Source organism: Pyxicephalus adspersus, chromosome 4, assembly GCF_032062135.1.
Source record: "Pyxicephalus adspersus chromosome 4, UCB_Pads_2.0, whole genome shotgun sequence".
Lineage (NCBI taxonomy): Eukaryota > Metazoa > Chordata > Amphibia > Anura > Pyxicephalidae > Pyxicephalus > Pyxicephalus adspersus.
In genome coordinates this window covers 69712131-69726012 of record NC_092861.1, presented here as the reverse complement: position 1 = coordinate 69726012, position 13882 = coordinate 69712131, and the positions used below count along the sequence as shown (strand labels likewise).

General features: G+C 36.7%; 1 long non-coding RNA gene across 1 annotated transcript in view; it reads right to left on the bottom strand.

The window, feature by feature from the left end:
* The window catches only part of LOC140328740 (uncharacterized), a 75598-nt gene that overhangs the window by 34439 nt on the left and 27277 nt on the right, over nucleotides 1-13882 (bottom strand). Inside the window, exon 2 of the long non-coding RNA XR_011920344.1 lies at nucleotides 6179-6310. This is a non-coding gene — a long non-coding RNA (uncharacterized lncRNA). The remainder of the gene's footprint in view (nucleotides 1-6178; nucleotides 6311-13882) is intronic.

Here is a 13882-nt window from a genome sequence, read left to right as displayed (position 1 = left end):
GATTGCAGGGGAAATTTGTCAGGCAGAATGGGAGACGCACCATACACAATCAGATGAAGATTGCAGGGGAAATTTGTCAGGCAGAATGGGAGACGTACCATACACAATCAAATGAAGATTGTGGGGGAAATTGGGCAGACAAATCTATTGCCTTCTGAACTTCTACAAACTGAAATTAACCCTTCAAGTCTAATGCAATAAAATCCTAAAGGTTTTCCTCTGCTAAAACACTGTAGGACAACAAAGGTTTGTAGCTGTACAAAAAAAGTGTAACACAATTACAGTTTAAAGAACTTTATATTAGGCTAGTATTAGCTTCTACTGATATAATAATTTTGTACTATAGAGTATCTAATAAATCAGCAATAATAATAGGTTAATAAAGTGCTGTTACATATTAAAACATTAGGGGGAAGGCACAACTATAGGAACAAGTATGTTCCCTTGCAGTGATGGGTTTTCAATTAAATAAATCTATATATTATTAAATCGGGAAATGGGTGAAGTTTATCAATGATGTAATGAAAAAGTCAGGAAATGATGTACAATTTCAAATAGTACTTTATTCCTAAACATATAAAGTTAAGGTTTAAGACTGTAGAGGACTGATATTATAAATTAGGATTTCCAAATGCAAGCTATTGATTTCAGTGATGTCTCTCGGGCCAAGGTTAAAAAAAAACGCCATATCCTGAATTCTACAAAAATTTGATATTGGAGAGGACAAATGCAAAGCATTATAGAGGACCGTGCCAGAGATTAGTTTTCTCCTTTTTAGGGTTCTCCCTGAGAAAAAGGAATGATATATGTAACAGGCTCACTGTCTGGCTTGTGAAACAAGCAGCTTTTTAATTAAGTGGAGTTGGAAAAAAACAAGAGTCTGATATTGTGCATTTGATATTGTGCATTTGGGAGTTGTGTCTGTTTGACTGTTGGGTTGTGTTTGCTTGACTGTCAGTTTTGTTTTAAATAGCTTTTTTTCCTTGCTGACCTCTAAGGGGGAGTGGTCAAGGCTTCACAGGTGATTAGAGTTCCTGGGGCACTCATCTTGAGCTTGCTCACTGTTTGGCTTGTAAAACAAGTGGCTTTTTAATCAAGTGGAGTTGGAAAAAACAGGAGTTAAATCCTTATAGTAACCACAAACTGTAAGGAAACTTTTATAACTATAACAAAATTTGTAACTGGGAAAATGAGTGGTAGCAAGGTTGAAAGTTTGGGTCAGTGCACAGTCTGTCACATGTATGCACAAATAGAGCAATAGCTCCTAGGTGAATACCGCTGTGACAAATGGGAGCAAGTCGCCATTCTGGTATCTCGCATTGGAGAGCTGGAAAAGCGCATTGCAACACTGAAATCACTGGATCACATTAAGAGGGGTCTCCTGCTCACCGAGCAGGCAGTTAATGGCTTAGATGTGGCGGGTGGAGAGGTTAATCAGGATCAGCATGTAGGGAGTTGGGTTAATGTAACTAGAGGGAGTGGTAAGGGCCCCCAGAAAACAAAGGCCAGCCCTGTGTTTGAGTACCCCAACATGTTTGCAAAGTTGTGAAGATGTGCAGGTGACAGACCCAGTGGTGGCAGCTCTAGATGTTACTGCTACCCCTAACAGCTGGGAGAGCAGCACATCTAGTGGTGGTGGGGAGGGAAATACAGGAAGGAAAAGACAATTGGTAGTAATAGGGAATTCTTTGATCAGGAGGTCTGATAGAATAGTTTGTCGCCCGGATCTCTTCAACCGAATGGTTTGCTGTCTCCCTGGTGTCAGGGTTCGGCATGTGGCGGACCGAGTGGACAAACTACTGGGGGGGGGGGGGGGGGGGATTGTGGAGGGATATTTAAACTAGGACAGTGGGATTGGGGAAAGTAGGGGGGAGGATTATGGATAATTGTAAGGAGGTTCCCATGTTACAAACAAATATTAGATTGTGCAGTACTAATTGTACTTAAAAACAAAAAAATTTGGCAAACAATGATGGTAAAATCAGCATTGGTTTAAAGAGCCTGTTCACCAATGCTAGAAGTCTAGCAAACAAGATAGGGGAGTTGGAAGCCTTAGTGAGTGAGTCGAATTATGACTTAGTTGGCTGAATCCTGGCTTTGTTCCTCGCATGACTGGGCTGTCAATATTCCTGGGTATACTCTCTTTCGTAAAGACAGAGTCAAACAAAAGGATGGTGGTGTCTGTCTGTATGTGAGAAGTGATCTAAAAGTGAATGTGAAAGAAGAAATTGCGGATGGAACAAGCAATGAGGTTGAGGCATTATAGGTGGAGTTGAATGTGTGGTTGAATAACTCACAATTAATTATTGGAGTCTGCTATAGGCCCCCCAGTGCTAAGGAAGAAAAAAAAATCAACTACTAGCACAGATAGAAAAAGCAGCAAAAAGTGGAAGTGTTTTAATCATGGGTGATTTCAACTACCCTAACATTGACTGGATAATGGCACTACAGGAACAGCAAAAGGGAGGAAATTTGTGAATTTATTACAAGATAAATTTATGGTACAGTTTATAGAACCCCCAACTAGAAATGATACTCTGCTGGACCTAGTTCTTTCTAACAATGCAGAGCTTATAACACATGTGCAAATAAAAGAGAATCTGGGTAGCAGTGACCATAAAATGATTTTATTTATTGTACGCTGTAAAAAGGAAGCAAAACAGGAAAGATAAAAACATTTAATTTTAGGAGAGCAAATATCCCATTTTTAAGGGTGGCTCTCTGTGACTTGGGCTGGGAGACAATATTGTCCTCAAAGAACACAGAACAGAAATAGGATGTTCTACAAAAGAAAACTGCAAAATATATTCCAATGGGTAGTAAGTTTAAGAGGCTAAAATTAAAACATATGTGGCTCACAGCTGATGTTAAAAAAGCCATAAGGAACAAGAAAAGGGCATTCCAAAAATATAAAAATGAAGGATAACCTTCATCATTTGAAACCTATAAAGAATATACCAAAAGATGTAAAAAGGAGAGAAAATGTGCAAAATTTCAAAATGAAAGACAGATTGCAAAGAAAAGTAAGGCAAACCCCAACATTTTTTTCAAATATATTAATAGTAAAAAGATCAGATCTGAGCATGTAGGCCCCTTAAAGGATGTTGCTGGGTTGGTAACTGGGGATAAAGACAAGGTAGATTTACTAAACCCTTTCTTTAGCTCTGTGTACACAAGGAAAATGGCAGAGCTCAAGTCCAAATTCATAAAAGCAATGTCACTGCCTTAAATGGGTCACAGTGGCTCAGAATTGATATGATTGAGAAACAGCTGGAAAAAATTAAGGTTGACAAAGCACCAGGACCTGATGGATTACATCAACCTGTCCTCAAAGAGCTGAGCTCAGTTATTTCAAAGCCATTATTTCTAATTTTTAGAGACTCTTTACTGGCAAGGTACCAATGGATTGGCATAAGGCCAATGTGGTTCCTATCTTCAAAAAGGGAGCAAAGTCGTTACCAGCTAACTACAGACCCGTTAGTTTAACGTCCATAGATGGAAAGGTCAAAGAGAGTTTGATAAAGAACCACATAGAGGAGTTTGTGCTAGAAAATAATATATTATAAGTGATAATCAGCATGGCTTCAAGAAAGACAGGCGTTGTCAAACAAATTTACTCTCTTTTTATGAGGAAGTAAGTAAACAGGTAGACAGTGGAGTAGCAGTTGATATAGTGTACTTGAACTTTGCTAAAGCATTTGACACAGTACCCCACAGACGGTTAATATGCAAGTTAGGGTCGATAGGTTTAGAAAAGTCAAGCTGTAAACGGATAGAGAAATGGCTTAAAGATTGCTTCCGGAGAGTTGTAATTAATGATTCATACTCTGAATGGTATAAGATTATTAGTGTACCCCAGGGTTCGGTGTTGGGACCTTTACTGTTTAATTTCTTTATAAATGATATAGAGTTTGGGATTAAAAGTACCATTTCTGTGTTTGCAGATGACACCAAACTATGTAATAGAAATAAGTCCATACAAGATGTCTATAATCTACAAGCAGACCTGGATGCACTGTTTGATTCGGCAGCCAAGTGGCAATCGACATTTAATATAGATAAATGTAAAATTATGCACTTGGGGGCTAACAACATGCATGCTTCATACTGTCTAGGGGGAATACATTTGGGGAGTCAGAAATGGAAAAGGATCTGGGGGTTCTGGTAGATCATAGACTCAATAACAGCATGCAATGCTAAGCTCCAATATCTAAAGCTAGTAAAGTACTTTCTTGTAATAAAAGAGGAATAGACTGCAGAGATGGAGTCATTATCCTGCCACTGTACGAAGCTTTGGTCAGACAACATCTTGGAAATGCAGTCCAGTTTTGGGCACCAGTTCACAAAAAGGACATTGTTGAATCGGAGAGAGTACAGGAATGGAGGAGCTCAGCCATGAGTAGAGATAAGCTGAACTGAATCTATTCTCCTTTGAGACGTTTAAGGGGGGATATGATCACCCTGTATAAATATATAAACGGTCCATATAGAGAATTCTCTTCCCCATTATTCACTTTGAGATCATTACAAAGAACAAGAGGGCACTCTTTGCGTTTGGAGGAAAAGAAGTTTAAGCCCTGGATAAGGAAGGGATTCTTCACTGTAAGGTCTGTGAAAATGTAGAATCGGCTCCCTCAGGAAGTAGTTTCAGCAACTACTATAGATTGCTTTAAGAAAAAGCTAGATGTTTTTCTAGAAGCACAGAATATAACTGGGTATTAAGGCTTTAAAGTAAAAATAACAGTGACTGTTGATCCAGGGAACATCCGATTGCCTCATGGAATCAGGAAAGATTTTTTTTCCCGTTGAAGCAAATTGTACCAGGTTTTTTTTGCCTTCCTCTGGACCAACTGTGTCTTATAGGGTTTTATATCTCGGACATGTTGATTTTCCTAGTGGTTGAACTTGATGGACTTTTGCCTTTTTTCAACCTAATCAATTGTTGCCCAGATTTTCTCTTCAAACCTTGTATCTTAGAAATATTCAGATCTAATCATAGGTAGAGGGTTAGACAGACTAATCCCCCCCCCCCCCCCCCAGTTCTAGTTTGAGTTGTTTATGTAGATAGCCTTTTTTCTAAATATTCTGTCCTCAAATAAAATGAAAAATATAAAAAAAATAATTATTAAATAATAATTAATTAATGCAGTGCACACTACGCTCCATAAGGCTATTAATCATTGAATCTAGGGTATAATAAATACCTTAATCCTCGTCTGGAAGCTAGCACTTTTCTCATTTCTCTGATGCTTTTATGATGTGGGCAGGCGCTTGCAGTCCTTACATACAATGTCAGACTTTCAGTGGGGTTACTCATGCACTGCAAGAGTAAATACTTGTTTTGTCCAGATTGAATGTAAACAAGGCTATTAATTAGCATATGCCTACTCTATTCAACATTTCAGTTTGTAGGTCAGGACACTCTATTTCCTAAATTACAATGCAAGGCTACTAGTCTTGCACTTTAGCAGATGACAAGTGTCTTCAACCACACAATAGAACATGTTACAGGGTGTTCTCCACCATTCAACAAACGGAAAACTCCTAGATAGGAATGTAGATCCCTGCTCGCTTGGGTGCAGGACAGAGGCTTTATGGGGGGGAGGGGACAGTTCGCATGACTTGCAGAAGAAGTCTTGCTGTTCTGCAACTTATCATCCTTATTTGGTATGTAACCCAAACTTAAATAATTCAATACAAATATGTGGCTGCACCTACCAAAAGATACTGGATTGAAGTTGTCTGAATTAATCTGCAATCAACACTTTAAGCCCTACAGAGAGGAAGGACCTTTCTATCCCAGGAAAAGCTCTATATTCTAGCTCTTGCCAATACATGTGATGCCAGGGTGAACGTGATGAAAAGCTACAATAGATAAAGGAGAGGGAGGTGTAATTTGTTCTCATGTCAGGAACTGGCGTAAAAGAAAGCTTTTAGTATCAATTACATTTTGAAGGTTTGACCTAATAGGACTTCAAACAATATCCACTCCCCTCACCCCCGAAAGTATGAAGTACATTTTTGCACTTACCATACATATATAGAAAAATGCTTTTAATGATTTATATGTAATAGTTTATATTTAACAGACCAAAAGGAGTTAACAAGAAATATTCATACTAGGGGTTTACTTATACTTTTAAAATAAAAAAAATAATAATTCTGACAAGCAACAAACCTGTTCCTGTTCGAGCAGCTCATCAACAAAATTCTTGATTTCAGAAAAAAGGAGATGTATCAATGGTCCAATAACCATGGAGCATTTCCCCAGCTGATACAGACAATCTAGCATATCTTGCTGATCCTGAAACTAAAATACAATAACATTCAATTGAATAGAAGAAGAAAGAATATAAATAAAACATTTTTCTATTGTAATCAAAATGTTCAGGACTACTGGCTATTTTTATTAAAATGGGTTTACATTGACAGGAAATTTAAGGCTAAACTGCAGATACCATATTCTGGTAGATCTCAAATATCCAGGTGGAATACAGGTCATTTTCATTTAATGAGTTGGCAAATTGCTATGAAAATGCAATATTAAGACATTGCGCGTGGGTGGGACATTCTGTTGGGACATAATTTTCTAATATTCTCCGCTTGAGCTTGCAGAAGATACAATGCAAGTACTGAATTCCTAAAAACAATAACTGTATAGGGTTAGCTATGCCCTCTATATGATACTGCTTGGGTGCAGATATTGGAAAAAAAGCACTGTCATGTAGGAATCACTCCTCTTACCCCAGAAGTGGAGTTTAAAAGAACTTCAGTGGACATCACAGAAGATTTTTGTAATGCTACAGGTAAGATCCTTAGGCTAACAGCTAACACAAAATTGAAGATCTTGAAAACTGCCCAGGTAATTTATACATTTCATAAAATATACAATATATACATTTCGGATTGGCAGGTTACCTGAACCCATTATGGATTCAAGGCTTTTTAGTTCTATCACTCCTTAAAGCAGAACTAAACCCAAACAAAAAAAAAACACACTTACCTTTAATCCCGCAGATCAGTCCGATCCATCGGGTCACAAGCTGTCCCTGTATCTGTCAGAGCGAGTGCTGGGTGCCGACATCTTTTTCTTTCTTCTTCTGGGATCTTCTTCTTGCATCACCACTTGATCTCACACTTTACATAAAAAGGGTTGTCTACCCTTTTATGTAAAGTAAAAAATCTGAGTTTAGGTATGTTTAAATGTTGATGTATTTTCACTGAAGAAAACCCATTTTCTCACTATCGTTGCCTAATTTACTTTTTTTGGCTCTTTCAATGAGTAGAAAAGAAGCATGGCATTATGCTTTACTAAATGTAATCAAGGATCCTGATAGTAGTTTTCCGCTGATCTTTAGATAACACTAAACTTAAGTTATTGGTATATTAAATCCCACTTCTGGTCAATATCAATTTTTCAAGCTGCTTTCACTGGCTTATTGCCTTAAGTGACTGACATGGTGATTCACATGGGGACACCAATCCGAATTTCGCTCGTAATGTTAAAGTAGGGTGTAATAAATTGTGTTTAATTTTGAATTTTACCATGGATGTATTCTTTTTACTGTGAAAAAACAAAGTTTTTTTTGAGAATCAGAGGCCTTTATCACCGTTGGGCAATTATATTGTTGGGATTATAGTCTCCATTGTTTACATATTGTCAAATTTCTTCTTTTATTGCTTCCATAATAAATATATCTGTGATTTGTTAGCTCTGACCCTCTTTAAAAATACCTGCAGGTCCCCTGAGTTTTCTGAAGGCTGAATCTCTAATATTATGAATTTTTTTTTCCGGTCCATGGATACATTTTCCTGTTGTTACACTTTCCACGTGTTGCAATTGGGAAGTAGATTTTCAGGTGTCCAGAGGTATAAAAAAGTTAGTAATCAATAACATTTAGACTTCAAGTTAATTAAACACTGCTCTTACTGAAGTTAATTATAACACCATTTACAGTAGAACATGGTCCTGGTCAGATTATACAAACTTAACCCACCAGCCACTCTTCTTTGTTTCAGAATATGGGTAACTTCAACAATACAATAACCCCCCCAGTGTACAAATAAGTACATTCTATTAGAGTTCCAATTGCTTTCTATCCCAGGAAAACAATTGGAAAGGCAAAATCTCATACACATGTGGAGTGTTTTGGAACTGACGATAGAAAAATCTACTGGCTTGATTGGTCAGTCACAAAAGTGGCAGTAGATCTCCTTGTGTAGGAAGTAAACGGCGAGTTGGTTCTAGGATAATAGAAAAATGATGGACTATCTGGGACTACTGCAATCTTTGTGAGAGGTAATAAAGTCCAGCAAATGTTACACTGACATATAATTTAACATTAAAAATTTTATCTTACACCAGATCTGCTTTAGACCACAACAAATTAGGTTGTTTTTTTACTTTGAATATACACACTGTCAGTGGCCACAAAACAGCTGGAAACCACAAATTTTCAGCATAAATATGGTTTATGAATCTCTATCAACAGGTTAGAGTAAAATTGTAGCAGCTCCTTTGAGATTCTTGGTGATATAACAATGACCTTTCCTTAAAAAGGTGTATAACAATGAATGCTTTGACTAAAGAAAGATTTATCCAGCTAAGAAAAAGCAATAAAGCATATTGCAAGAATTTCTCAATGTTTACACATATTATACACCCTAACTCAATGTGTACAACCATTGTTGGTATAGGACAAGAAGGTCTCCCCTTTACACAAAAACATTTTCCGCAATACAACTAAATACGGAAAAAAATGTTAATTTGATGACAAATTAGCTGTATATGTAAAAATAAAATAATGTAAAAAGAAGACTGATGAAGAAATACCTTGAAAGTCTTTTGATATATATATGGGTTGTTTATTAAAGCCACAACAAGAGATTCCACCAACAAATAAAAAAATGTCCCAATCCTACGCTTTTCATTAAAGCAAGAATATGACAGCAATTACAGATCCTCTTTGACATGCATGATGCCAATATTTGAGATGTCTGCCTTGATAAAAGATTGGGTAATGATCCAAAACATCACTACTGGGCTTGTTTAAAAGAAGTCACTTTACCTGCCAGGGGCCATTAGGCCTGGGCTCTTGGCTTGCCTGTTTCTTTCCACCTGCCAGCATGATGGACAGTGAGCAAGGCAGTCAGGATGAAAGACGATTACAAGTAGTATTTGTATTGGCTGGCTTTTCATACAAGAGCAGACAGTGAACACAACCTCTGTATAGACACACAAAACCTCTACCACCTTCAGATACAGAAACTCAGGTTAAGTCAAAAAATTTGTATGGTTTGCTGTAATTAAAGATAAAGATTCTACTAATCTGATACAAAAGTTCTGAAGTTCATTGATGCATTGTGACTGATCTGAGGTCTGGAGTGAAGTATAAGGATGCATTGTTGCTGAACGCAGGTCTGAAGTGTATAGATATAGGGCTGCTATTCTGAACTATTTAGATGATGTTCCATGTTTGCTCCTGTGTGAAAGTCAGAACTGCAATTAATAATTATTTCTAATTTCTCTAGGCTCTCTGAAAGATAATAGAGGGTTATGAGAAATAAGTTTTACAAATAATATTAACTTCCTGTTCCCCAGGCTTTCTGAAAGCTGAGCATCACCAGGGGAGGACATAGGGAAAAAGGATGCCACTGTGACTAGTCATGGGGGATGAGTTGAAAGGTGCTTGATGGACAACAAGTGTATATATAAAGGGTGGACAAGCGGCACAGAGGTGAAAGGGGGAGTCCCTGACTATTTTATTAAAGCTCTTATTTGAAGTAGGCCCAAATGTCAGTTTTGTGTTGTTATTTTCTGCATTCTAAATGTTGCACTTTTCAATTATTGCGCTGAAGTTTAAATGTGTACTGTTGCTAAATGTGCCTGTGAGACTTTGTTGAAATGCAGTATTTAATGCAAATTTTGAGCCATTTAACTAGCAATTTGGCCCAGTATGAAACACAAGTGTACTACTCCACTTTTACCCACCATTATCTGAATTGAATTAATTTATCATATTGAAGCTAAACACTTTTTTGCGTATTTTATTAGTTTACCGATAGCTCAATTAATATAACACCAATTACCTAGTAATTGTACAGTACTAAAAAAACATTACTTCAGGCATGTTAATCTGAAGGGTGCCCTATGCATTATAGTGTTTTGAAAGCTTACATTTGATGCCCTATGTGTAATTACTCTTTAAATTGACAATATGCAAATAGGAAAAACAGAACACTAAGTTGTAGGATTTGAAAAACCAATCTGAACAAAACTAGTAAGTGCTTTTTTCTTCAATGATATATTTAAAATTCTATCCACTTAATTTAAAGACAAAATTCAATAAACAAAATACTCAGTTGAATGCATTTGTTAAATACATTGAATGCAATGTGGTAAACATTCCATCTGATAGTTCTGCACGTGTTTCAAGTGGCTCATTTCTACTTTCTTCTACTACTTCTTCTACTACTTGTACTACTATGCTCCCTCATTGATGGCCCCGTTTGGGGTAAATTGGAAATGTACCCTTTCCAGTTTTCAATGTGTAAAGTAAATCTTAATATGCTCAGGACTGGGCACATCTGGGTCCTTCGAATATTAAGGTTCTGGTTGAATATTTGTAGTTGTTGTTTTTTTTTCTGTATACCTTGTGTATTTTTTACCTATGATTACATTTGACAAAAAAAATACAATAAAAAAATCTCATGAAAATAGGCAAATTTAAAATGTTTGGATGTACATAAACGCCAGATGAATCATATACAATGCCCCAAAGAATTTGTTAAATAAAAGCAGAACTCAGCCCAGTAAGCACCGAAAAACAGCAGGGTGGTGACTGAAAAGTACTGGGTGCTGTGCCGAGCTAAAAGGGGCTAAGGAGAATACTGAAAAAGAAACGCAGGCCAGACACATGCTGGAGCCTATGGTTGTTGTATAATGTGCTTTATATGGTTTTTAGACTGTAATTATAATAAATTGCTATTGGTATAAACAGCTATTGGTGTTGTTTGGTCGAAACTTCTTTCTACTCAATGCTTTGTAGATTGCAGAAGAGTAAAAGATCTCTTCGTAACTAACAATAGAGGAAGTTGTACTCTAGTGCAGTTACCAGAAGAAGGTGTAAACATGATCCAGAAGGGCCACAGAAAGGGAATTTTTAATGAGTGTGAACCAGACCAGGGGCTAAGTCACATTCTCCCAACCCTTTTACTTTACATGAGAAATTTAACTCAGCATTTTTCTTTGTCCAAATTCTGTTTACACATCTCTGGCTGCTATTGGGAATGTTATTGTGAAATAGCGGAATAAAACCTTTCAAACTTTGAATTGCAGAATTTGTGTATATTTACATAGTTTTGAGGGTTTGTTTGCCATTATTACATCAGAGTTTGGATACAGTGCATTGTTTTATTACATAAAATAATGTCATTTTCTGCTAAATGTTATAAAAGAGTTGAAAACACACAGCAGAAGTTGTAGACGGGGAGCCTGATTCATCCAGCTAAATTTGAAGCTCACGCGTGCGCACGTATTCGCGGCCTGGAATCGGATGCCAAAAACCTATTTATCAACCAAATTTTGGCCAGCAAAGAACACGCTGACATATTCTCCCGGCAGTTATCAACTGAAATGATCGCTCTCTTAGAGCCGCGCATCTCCAGCAGCTCGAAACTGGCGAGCTTGCATTAAAAATCACTCTTAGCCTAAAATCATCCGTCTTTCCAATGGCACACATCTTACACTTAGCCCTAAATAAAAATGTTTTGGGTGTTCAAATGTTTAAAACATATATATTAGGTAAGAAATAAGCATTTTTTAAATGACCTATTCATTTTTAGGTTCAGAAAGAGTTAACTAATTTCAGCTCTTCACATAGGCACCTACCTAAATGCTTACAATGCCTGCCCCGAGGATACGCCTGGTGATAAATTCATGGGTACTCTAGCAGGCGAGAGCTCGCTTTTGACAGCAGACTAGATCTTTACACAAAAGTCCCAAACACACACACATGTTCTTGTTTGCTTCTCTATTATAAATAATATATATACATTATAATATAAATACATGTATAGATATCTATGCTAAATATATATGTACTTTTATATTTTTATACTTGATTTATATGTAGTTACATATAATTATATATAAAGATATAGGGCTGAAAGGGTTAACATATGTGTGAAAAAATAAGACAAGGCTTTAATGTTAAAGTTTTTTTATTAAATGTGTGTGTTTAGTGTAACTTGTATTTTTTTTACAGAATATCCCACAATGACAGGATGATTCCCACAGCTGCATTCATTCTTAAGCACAGCTCTGAGACCACTGACAGTGTTGGATCCCCAGGCGCAAGGGATTACATGAGGACAAGTCTCCCCATTCAGCTCTAGTGATGAATGGATGAACAGGGGAAACCCTGATAACGGCTCAAGCATCATCAGGTATCCCCTTTGCTCAGCCAATTATGGAGCATTGAAGTGAATTGGGAAACGTGTCCTCATTTAACACCTAGTGCCTGGGGATGCCACACTGTCAGTAGTCCCACAGCTGTGCTCATAAATGAATGCAGCTGTGGGAATCATTCTGTCATTGTGGGATAACCTGTAAAAAAAAATGTTTCAAAGTTACACTAAACACACACATTTAATAAATGACAATCATTGAAGCCTCCTCCTCTACTTTGTTCTAATGTATTTTTATTAGATAGCTGTTCACTGGTGTACAAATCTAAAAGATTATATCAATAAATGATTTTGGAATGTCGAACTGAAAAAAAAACAAACAGCCAAATTTCACGGACTGCGCACACCCAATTGCAGGTGAATTTAAATCAGCTGTGTGCATAAAGATGAGCATATATAAGGGTGTTGTCTAACTTGCTTTTTCCTTTCTCTTTTTTTTTTTTTTTTTTGGAGGGGGTCTGTTGTTTTGTTTGTTATACTAACTAATCAATGTTGCTACATTTGATACTTTGCTTACCATTTAGTACAATAGCTGCTTTTGTTTTTTAAACTTTGAATCTTCCAATGACCGTTTTGCAATTAAGACGTCAATGTTATTGCTATGTTATTGTGTTTGTGGCCATATTGTTTCATTTCAATAAGATGTCTTTATTACCAAGTTTAAATGTTTGTCCTGCATAAATACTTTCTAATCCAGTTTTCCACCCTTGATAGGTCAAAATTGCATACTGGTTTGGTAACTATTTTTTAAATGCAATATTTGTTGGACCATTTTTTAACTAATTTGGCTTTATATGGAAGTGTGGGTTTATACGTGTTTGTTTTTTTTGCAATGCAAATGTAGTGGTGTCTGTGTGGTCTCTATATTTTAATGTGACATTTTAGAAAATGGGTTTATTTTGAATAACGTTGTTTAAAAAATGTTGATGTGAAAAAATGTGATGTGATCAATTAATTAAATTAAATGTGATTGTGATCAATTAAGTCAATTATGTTTGTTTTGAGGAGTCCCCTTCTATGAATTGTTTGAAAGACTAAAAAACAGCACAATTGCCTTATTAAAACTCAGTTGTTTAATGCGCATAGTTGTGCGTCAAACCTTAGGAGTGTAATGTGCATTGCTGTGCGTCAAGGCAGAACCGCAATGTGCGGGTGAACTGTGTTCCATGAGTTGAAAAACGTGCAGGCCAATTTTCCAGAGAAGGATCCTCATTCCGGTAAGTTTTTCTTTTTATGTGTATATTGTTTGCTTCTTGTGCACTAATGTATGTACTATTGTATGTATGTACCGTTTCCCCGATTATAAGGCACTCTCTTATATTTTTTGAAATGCCAAAATATGCCCTGGGTCTTGTTTTCAGGGGATGTCTTATTTTTCCATGAAGAAGACTACAGTACACATTTATTGTTGAAA